We start from the raw sequence: 9,766 nt of genomic DNA, 5'->3' as shown, positions 1-9,766 counted from the left end.
CCCGCGTCCTCTGCGTTGGAAGGCAGATTCTTAACCACTGGACTAGTAGGGAAGTCCTAGCCAATTAGATCTTTAAATTTACTCAGTTCCATTTTTGCACACTAATGGAAGTCAGCCTCTAAAATGCACTGCTATGGTATTTTCACTATAGCCATCCAAATATTCTGGAATAGAGTGTGGAGAGAATAACTCAAGTACAAATTATATGAGTATGTAATCTCCCCAAGTATGCTGCTTGATTCCTTCATTGAAAGAAATTGTTACAGATACATTTTCAGCCCTGAGAGCCTAATAGTGCATTCTCAGTTTCTGTAATATATTACTGAGGTGGGGTAAAACTGTGTTGGTAGAAAGAACATGATTAATCCGTGGTTTAAAAAAAAGTGATTTATTAAATAAGAGACCTATGATACATTCTGAATAAAACAGCAGCAGCAATTAAATGTGAATCATATAACTACAAATACTATTTGGTTTCTTCTGACTAAATTCCACTCTTGGTTAACCGCTCTCTATTCAATTTCCAAGAATAAGACTAACTTTTCAGACTTCCCTGGTGGCGCAGTGGTTAAGAATCCACCTGCCAATGCAGGGGACAGGGGTTCAAGCCCTGGTTCTGGAATATCCCACATGCCGCACAGCAACTAAGCCTGTGTGCCACAACTACTGAGCCTGTGCTCCAGAGCCCATGCTCCGCAATGAGAAGCCTGCACACCACAACAAAGAGTAGCCCCTGCTTGCCACAACTAGAGAAAGCCCATGTGCAGTAATGAAGACCCAACGCAGCCAAAAATAAATTTACTGAAAAAAAAAGACTAATTTTTCATTAACCATTGCCATTCAGTGGAGAACGTAACCACCATTTCCAGTGCATTACTTCTAACAAATAACGAGTCCTAGTAACCTGTGACTCTCCTCCCATGAAAAGTCCAGTCCTTAATGCTTGATCTGTTCATTGTCAGTTGGAAGAACATTCTGTACTATAACCCACTATCTATGGATGGGCACCTTGAACATAAGCATGATAACTGATATCATAGGTTTACATTATTCTCTGCCCTTCCCTGATTCTAATTCATTCAATATTGTTATGTAACTCAGTATTTTTTTTCTTTTTGGCTAGGTTGGGTCTTAGTTGTGGCACATGAGATCTTTATTGAGGCATGCGGGATCTTTCATTGCAGCAGACTGGGTCTTTGTTGTGGCAGGTGGGCTTCTCTCTAGTTGTGGCATGAGGGTTTTCTCTTCTCTAGTTGTGGCACGCATGCTCCAGGGCACATGGGATATGTAGTTTGTGGCACGCAGGCTCTCTAGTTGAGAAGCGCAAGCTCAGTAGTTGCAGCGCGTGGGCTAGTTTCCCCACAGCATGTGGGATCTTAGTTCCCTGACCAAGGACTAACCCACATCCCCTGCATTGGAAGGCGGATTCTTTCTTTTTTTTGCGGTATGCGGGCCTCTCACTGTTGTGGCTTCTCTCGTTGCAGAGCACAGGCTCCGGACGCGCAGGCTCAGCGGCCATGGCTCACGGGGCCAGCCGCTCCGTGGCATGTGGTATCCTCCTGGACCGGGGCATGAACCCGTGTCCCCTGCAACAGCAGGCAGACTCTCAACCACTGCACCACCAGGGAAGCCCGGAAGGCAGATTCTTTACCACTGGACCACCAGGGAAGTCCTTTAGTATTGTTTTTCCAGGAAAGGTGGATATGAATGAACCACACCTAGTGAATTTGGCCCCTTCGTCTTGACTCCATCCCAGAGACCATCAGGAAATTCCTGTAAGAAAGGTATAAAATCAAAAGACTTCAAATCTTAGCTTGAAATTCATAAAGTAGCAATGCAGCCTTTTCAAGAATACTCAAATGAAATACTCTACATTTTATTAGAACAGAAGGGCCATTTCCACATGTCCTTGCTGCAGTGATATACATAAGTTTTAATATTTTGTGACTTGTAATTATTCTGTAGTATGTAACATCTCAGGTTAATCTCAGAGAAGTAAAGACTTAGTTATTCCTAGTATGGATTATTGGATGTATGGCGTGTTGTAAGAATTGGCCAAAAAATTTACACGTTACATTTGTAAGGATTCTCCCCAACACGAATTCTTTGGTGAATCTTAAGAACACACTGTTTCTTAAAGGTATTTCCATGTTTAATATATCTGTATAGTTTCTGTCTTGCATGAATTCACTCATTACGCCAAAGATGTGAATACTTGATTAAAAAAACTGTACAACAGTCATTACATTTGTAAGGTTGCTCTTCAATATAACTTTTTTTTTCCTTTTTGGCTGCTTTGGATCTTTGTTGCGGTGCACAGGCTTCTCATTGCAGTGGCTTCTCTTGTTGCAGAGCACGTCCTCTAGGTCCACGGGCTTCAGCAGTTGTGGCACAAGGACTCAGTAGTTGTGGCTCGCGGGCTTTAGAGTGCAGGCTCAGTAGTCGTGGCGCATGGGCTTAGTTGCTCCGCGGCATGCGGGATATTCCTGGACCGGGGCTCAAACCCATGTCTCCTGCACTGGCAGACGGATTCTTTTTTTTAAATAAAGTTTTATTTATTTACTTATCTGGCTGGGTTGGGTCTTCATTGGTCTTCATTGCTGCACAGGGGCTTTCTCTAGTTGTGGCAAGTGGGGTTCACCCTTGGTTGCAGTTCCCGGTCTTCTCCTTGTTGTGGCTTCTCATATTGCAGAGCATGGGCTCTAGGCACGTGGCCTTCAGCAGTTGTGGCACAAAGACTCAGTAGTTGTTTCACAGGCTCCAGAGCGCAGGCTGAGTAGTCATGGTGCACAGGCTTAGCTGCTCTGCGGCATGTGGGATCTTCCCAGACCAGGGCTTGAACCCATGTCCCCTGGGTTCTTAACCACTGTACCACCAGGGAAGCCTTATAACTCCTCTTATGTTCCACAGTTTTGGTCTTTGAGTAAAGCCTTAGCCTGCACATTACTTTTGTATGGTTTTTCTGGAAGATGTATATTTTCAAGTCTAGTGCAGTGTGAGGCCTGGATAAACCTCTGTCCATACATCTATACGGCTTCTCCTCAATATGGACTCTCAGTTGTTGTATAATACTTGAACTCTAGGTAAAACTGTTGCCACTCCCGCTGCATTTGTAAACTATTGCTCCAGTATGTTCCCCCTTTTATGTCTGGGTAAAATCCTTGCTATGCACATTAGATTTGTGTGGTTTGTCTCCAAGACATATATTCTTATGTATCCTGAAAGTAAGCAATAACTCAAAACTTTGCCACACTCCTTGCATTTGTAAGTACAAAGTATTTGGTGAACCCCGAGTGTAGGCAATACCTAAAAAGCCTTGCCACATTCAGTAAATGTGTAAGGTTTTGTCCAGGACGGATTACCTGATGACTGGTGAAATGTGACCCGAGTAAAGGTTTTACACACTCGTATCATTTGTAAGGTTTCTCTCCAGAATGAATTCTTTACAGAAGACTAAGGTCCAACCATTCTCTGAAAGCCTTGACACACGCCATACATTTATACAGCTTCTCCTGAGTACGAATTTTCTCATGAAGCCTAAGGAGTGAACACCTTCTAAAAGCCTTGCAACACTGATTACATTTGTAATGTCTCTCACCAGTGTGGATTACCTGATGGTAAGATAGGCCTGAACGCAAAATAAAGGCTTTGCCACAATCAAGTCATCTGTTAAGTTTTCTCTCCAGTATGAATTCTCCGATGATACACAAGGTGAGACCTGTAACTGAAGAATTTTGCACATACTTCACATTTAAATGGTTTCTCTCCTGTATGGATTACCTGATGGGAAGTTAAGGTTGATCGCATACTAAATGCTTTGTTACACTCATTACATTTGTAAGGTTTCTCTCCAGTATGAATCCTACGGTGAGTCACGAGTTGTGAACTTTGTCTGAAGCCCTTGCCACACACGGCGCATTTATGTGGTTTCTCTCCCGTATGGATGACCTGATGGGAAGTTAAGGTTGACTGCACGCTAAATGTTTTGCCACATTCATTACATTTGAAAGGCTTTTCTCCTGTATGAGTCCTCTGGTGATTCACTAGGTGATAAGTCTGTCTGAAGCCCCTGCCACATACGTTACATTTATGTGGTTTCTCTCCTGTATGGATTACCTGATGGGAAGTTAAGCCTGATCGCACACTAAATGCTTTGCTGCACACATTACATTTGTAAGGCTTCTCTCCAGTGTGAACTCTACAGTGAGTCACGAGGTGTGAATTTTGACTGAAGCCCTTGCCACAAACGTCACATTTATGTTCTGTCTCTCCTGTATGGATTACCTGATGGGAAGTGAGGCTCGAACGCACGATAAACGCTTTGTCACACTCATGACACTTGTATGGCTTCTCCCCAGAATGAATTCTCTGATGGATTTTAAAGTGTGATTTTTGACTAAAGACCTTTCCACATACATCACACTTACATGGTTTCTCTCTTTTATGGATTATCTGATGTGTAGTGAGAGTTGAACGCTGAGTAAAGGCTTTGCCACATTCATTACACTTGAAAGGGTTCTCTGCATCGTGAATTCTTTGGTGAATCCTGATTTCAGACTGTTGCCTAAATGACTTCCCACATTCATTACATTGGTAAGGTCTCTCTCCAGTATGGATTACCTGATGATTAGTTAGGCTTGAAAGAGCGATATAGGCTTTGCCACACACGTCACATTTGTACGGTTTCTCTCCAGTGTGAATTCTTCGGTGAATCTTGATGTAATACCATTGCTTAAAGGCCTTGCCACATTCAAAACACTTATATGGTTTCTCTCCAGAATGACTTTTCTGATGGTCAACCAGGCTTGAACTTTGGCTAAAAGCTTTACCACACTCATTACATGTGTAAGGTTTCTCTCCACTATGAATTCTCTGATGTCTTGTAAGATGTGAATTTTGACTAAAGACCTTGCCACACTCATTGCATTTGTAAGGTTTCTCTCCAGTATGAATTGTCTGATGACGTGCAAAGTGTGAATTTCTAATAAAGACTTTGCCACATACATCACATTTATATAATTTCTTTCCTATATGAATTTTCTGATGTTTAATGAGGTTTGAGTGAAAATTAAAGGTTTTGCCACACTCACTACATGTGTAAGGTTTCTCTCCACTATGAATTCTCTGATGTCTTGTAAGATGTGAATTTTGAGTAAAGACCTTGCCACACTCACTGCATTTGTAAGGTTTCTCTTCAGTATGACGTCTCTGATGATTTGCAAAGTGTGAATTTCGACTAAAGACTTTGTCACATATATCACATCTATATAATTTCTTTCCTGTATGAATTTTCTGATGTCTGATGAGATTTGAGCGAAGAGTAAAGGCTCTGCCACACTCATTACATGTGTAAGGTTTCTCTCCACTATGAATTCGCTGATGACTTCCAAGGTGTGCTTTTTGACTAAAGAGCTTGCCACACTCATTACATTTGTAAGGTTTCTCTCCAGTATGAATTGTCCGATGACTTGCAAGGTGTGAACTTCGACGAAAGACTTTGCCACATACATCACATCTGTATGATTTCTTTCCTGTGTGGATTATCTGATGTCTAGTGAGGTATGAGCCCCGACGAAACATTTTGCCAAACTGACGACATTTGTAAGGTTTTCCCTTGTATGCTTTCTGTTCCTGTGCCAGTCCTGAAAGATGGATAAGATCATTCCCATATATATTAGAAATGTTGGCCTGGACACTAGGAGTAATTCTTTCAAGTATTGAAAATAAGCCTCTACTGTTGGTAGACTTCACAGATTGATTACATTCATAAATTTTCCCTTCAGTTTGATATATCAGCAGTTTATCTCGAAAGCTTGATCCAAGCCTATTTTCAACAGGCTTGTTTCCTGCATCCCTTTTCCAATGTTGATGTCTTTTATAAGTGAGATTTTCTTTACAGGTTATAGGCATTCCTTTGCAATTTCTTTCATCATCTCTCCACTGATACTCAAAGACATGCATATTTTCCTGGATTTCCTTGAAGTAAAAATCTCTTATTTCACGGCTTTCACATGTTTCCAACATCACTGTTTGGAATACTTCTCCTCCATCACTGTTCACTTTAGGTTGTAATTTCTTCATTACATATATATGACAGATATCTACAAGATATAAAGAACCATAGGAATCCTATTAATTATAGTCCAGAACAAAGCCATTTCTTGTCAATAACATGATATTAAACCAAAAATAATACTTATCCTGAACAGAGTAATAAAGCTTCCCAAACAAAATGTTCAAAATTTAAGGAACAGTAAAGAAATATGATCCCTTACGAAAGAAAGTGATAACATGTATTTCAAAGTAATCTTAGGTGGGGTATAACGTTTAAAAATTGTGAATCACTATGCTGTACACTCGAAACTTATATAATATTGTAAATCAACTACACGTTAATAACAAAATAAGGATATATAACTGAGAAAAATAAAAAAAATTAAAAAATAATAATTTTAGGGTAGCCTAGTTCCAAAACACCCTATGACAAAAACCCTAACGCTGTACAAACTTGTATTAGCTCTCAAAAAAAGGGCATTTTCCCACCATGACTCCAAAGCACAGTAATTGGCAGTAAGCATACTGCTGTCTTTTTTTTTTTTTTTTTGGCCACACCAAGTGGCTTGTAGGGTCTTAGTTCCCCAACCAGGGGTCAAACCTGGGCCCATGGCAGTGAAAGCGCTGAGTCCTAACCACTGGACTGCCAGGGAATCCCACTGCTGTCTTATAAATGAGGAGAAAAAAGTATCATATTGTACAAAATTTCTGCATATTTGTACGTAAGTAAATGCTAAAGAACCGACAATGCGTTATAATGGTAAATAATCCAAAACAAGCTTACCTGATGGATAATGTAAACACATGGCAGTTTAGTATTGAAAACCAGATAGCATTGAGCTATGGCCTATCTAGGCAGTTACCTTAAATTATTGGCCCCAAAGTATGTAATACAGTGTGCATTGAAAATTTATTTATTTTTAATATTTATTTACTTTATTGATTTATTTTTGGCTGCGTTGTGTCTTTGTTGCTGCACGCGGGCTTTCTCTAGTTGTGACGAGCAGGGGCTACTCTTCGTTGTGGTGTATGCACGGGTTTCTCATTGCGATGGCTTCTCTCGTTGCAGAGCATGGGCTCTAGGTGCACAGGCTTCAGTAGTTGGGCTCGTGAGCTCTAAAGCACAGGCTCAGTAGTTGTGGCGCATGGACTTAGTTGCTCTGCAGCATGTGGGATCTTCCCGGATCAGGGCTCTAACCCGTGTCCCCCTGCATTGGCAGGTGGATTCTTAACCACTGAGCCGCCAGGGAAGCCCTAAAAATTTATTAACTAGGATCAGAGACAATGTTGTTGGGATCAATTACAAATAAAAACATCCAAGTTATAATGTAGGCAAACGGATAGTTCACAATAAACATGAAAGTTAGTATTTTTTAAAAGTAACCTTCAAATCTTTACTGTGAAACATGAAATATTCAAAGCCCAATTTTTCAAATAAGGGCATCAGACTCACAGGGTTCATGTACATGAAACCAATTTACACAGAAAGTAAGTGAGAGATACAGGATATGAATACCAAGAGTTCAGAAAGAAAACTTCAAGGGTGAGCTGTATATAGCATTACTCAGCCTTCCTTCCTGGAAATGGTTTCGGAGGCACCACCTCTGCACATATAAATTAAGGTCCTGCCTAGTGAAATTAATTCACTGTAGGAATACACATGATTTTTTACAATGTGAAAAGTGTGGGAAGACAGTGGGATGGGTGAAAAAAGGCTCTGGGAATTAGGGAGTTCAGAAGAAAAAAACCAAATATGCTAGCAAATAACAGTGTATTCCATCCACATCAAGGGACCATGTGAGGAAAGGTCAGAACTGGGAAGGCCAAGAATGGAGGACAAGGAGTAATGGACGTGTGGGAACACAGCTTGTGCTTTCTAAACTGTGGGAATGTAACTGTACCAGGGCAATGAGAATACTGAATGGGGAAGAAAAGAAGAACTGGTTTAGCAAGTAGTACTGTACCATCTCGTTTTTAACCACGGGACTTATACCATGGGCATGCAACAAAAGCAAAAGAAATTTTAAAACGGAGAGAGTGTGATACTGTAAAGAGAAAGCAGGTTTTTATCTCTAGCAATATCTGGTATGAAATGTACCAATTTTAATATCCATGAGTTCCATTTCCAGGAATATATATTCAAGAGAAAAACACGGGTTTCTCTGCTGGCTCAGTGGTTAAGAATCCGCCTGCCAATGCAGGGGACATGGGTTCAGCCCTGGTCTGGGAAGATCCCACATGCCATGGAGCAACTAAGCCTGTGCACCACAACTACTGAGCCTGCGCTCTAGAGCCCACGAACTGCAACTACTGAGCCCATGTGCCACAATTACTGAAGCCCGCGCACCTAGAGCCTGTGCTTCGCAACAAGAGAAGCCACTGCAATGAGAAGCCTGTGCACTGCAACGAAGAGTAGCCCTGATCACTGCAACTAGAGAAAGCCCGTGCTTAGCAACAAAAACCCCCCCAAAAAAGAGAGAGAAAAATACACAGACATTACCGGAGATACATCCAAGAATGTAAGAAGCAGGATTTGGAAGGAAAACATAGGAAATGGCCATCAAAAGGAGATAGATAAGTTTATTCTGCACATTTTCTTGCAGATACAATGAAACCTTACAGTATAACAAAGCAGGGAGACAAGAGTTCACAATGATAATCTCCTAGCTGGGTGGGCAGACAGTTTGTTTCAAGAAACAAAGATAACAGGAGGTGTTTCCCAAGGTATGAGCATTTTAAGATGTGATCATATTAGTTAAAAAAAAAAAAGAGGACTTCCCTGGTGGCACAGTGGTCAAGAATCCGCCTGCCAACGCAGGGGACATGGGTTTAAGCCCTGGTCTGGGCAGATCCCACATGCCAAGGAGTAACTAAGCCTGTGAGCCACAACTACTGAGCCTGTGCTCTAGAACCCGTGAGCCACAACTACTGAAGCCCGCGTGCCACAACTACTGAAGCCCACGTGCCACAACTACTGAAGCCCGTGTTCCACAACAAGAGAAGCCACTGCAATGAGAAGCCCACGCACCGCAACGAAGAGTTAGCCCCCACTCGCCACAACTAGAGAAAGCCCGCTCCCAGTAACAAAGACCCAACTCAGCCAAAAGTAAATAAATAAATTTAAAAAGAATCTTATTAACTAAATTATTAATTACCTAACATTGTAAAAATTTTAACAATTTGTCATATCAACTTTTTAGACTAAGACTCCTTATTTGGTGTTAAAAACAACAGTGTTCCTTTTGCTGTCCTGCTCTAATTACTGGCAATCATAGCACTGGATCTCTTAACACAATCTCTGCCATAAAAAAGACATGAAAAAAAAAAAGACATGAAAAACGATGTTGGCAAGATAGCAGACCAGTAAACTCCAGGCACTTAGCCCATGGAGACACTGAATTAACAACAATATACAACAAGAACAAAAATTTTTGTGGGTTTTGTTTTGTTTGGGTTTGGGTTTTTTTGGCTGCACCACATGGCTGGCAGGATCGTAGTTCCCTGACCAGGGACTGAAGGTTGCCCTCAGCAGTGAAAGCACAGAGTCTTAAAGACTGGACCACCAGGGAATTCCCAACAAAATCCTTTGGAATAACTCTAAGAACCAGGTGAGAAGCTGAAACACCCAAAGAAATGCCTACACTCAAAACACAGAACCAAAAAGTGTAATCATGATTTTTGACTCAATCCCTCCAAGGCACAATAAGGTGAG

General features: G+C 41.3%; 1 pseudogene; it reads right to left on the bottom strand.

Moving 5' to 3' along the window:
• Nucleotides 1–369: 369 nt before the first annotated feature.
• The window catches only part of LOC137214765 (zinc finger protein 665-like), a 349,647-nt pseudogene continuing 340,250 nt past the window's right edge, over nucleotides 370–9,766 (bottom strand).

The sequence above is a fragment of the Pseudorca crassidens genome, chromosome 20 (genome assembly GCF_039906515.1).
Source record: "Pseudorca crassidens isolate mPseCra1 chromosome 20, mPseCra1.hap1, whole genome shotgun sequence".
Taxonomy (NCBI): domain Eukaryota; kingdom Metazoa; phylum Chordata; class Mammalia; order Artiodactyla; family Delphinidae; genus Pseudorca; species Pseudorca crassidens.
Note: the sequence above shows the minus strand (reverse complement) of the source record. Positions and strands in the feature narration are given on the sequence as shown.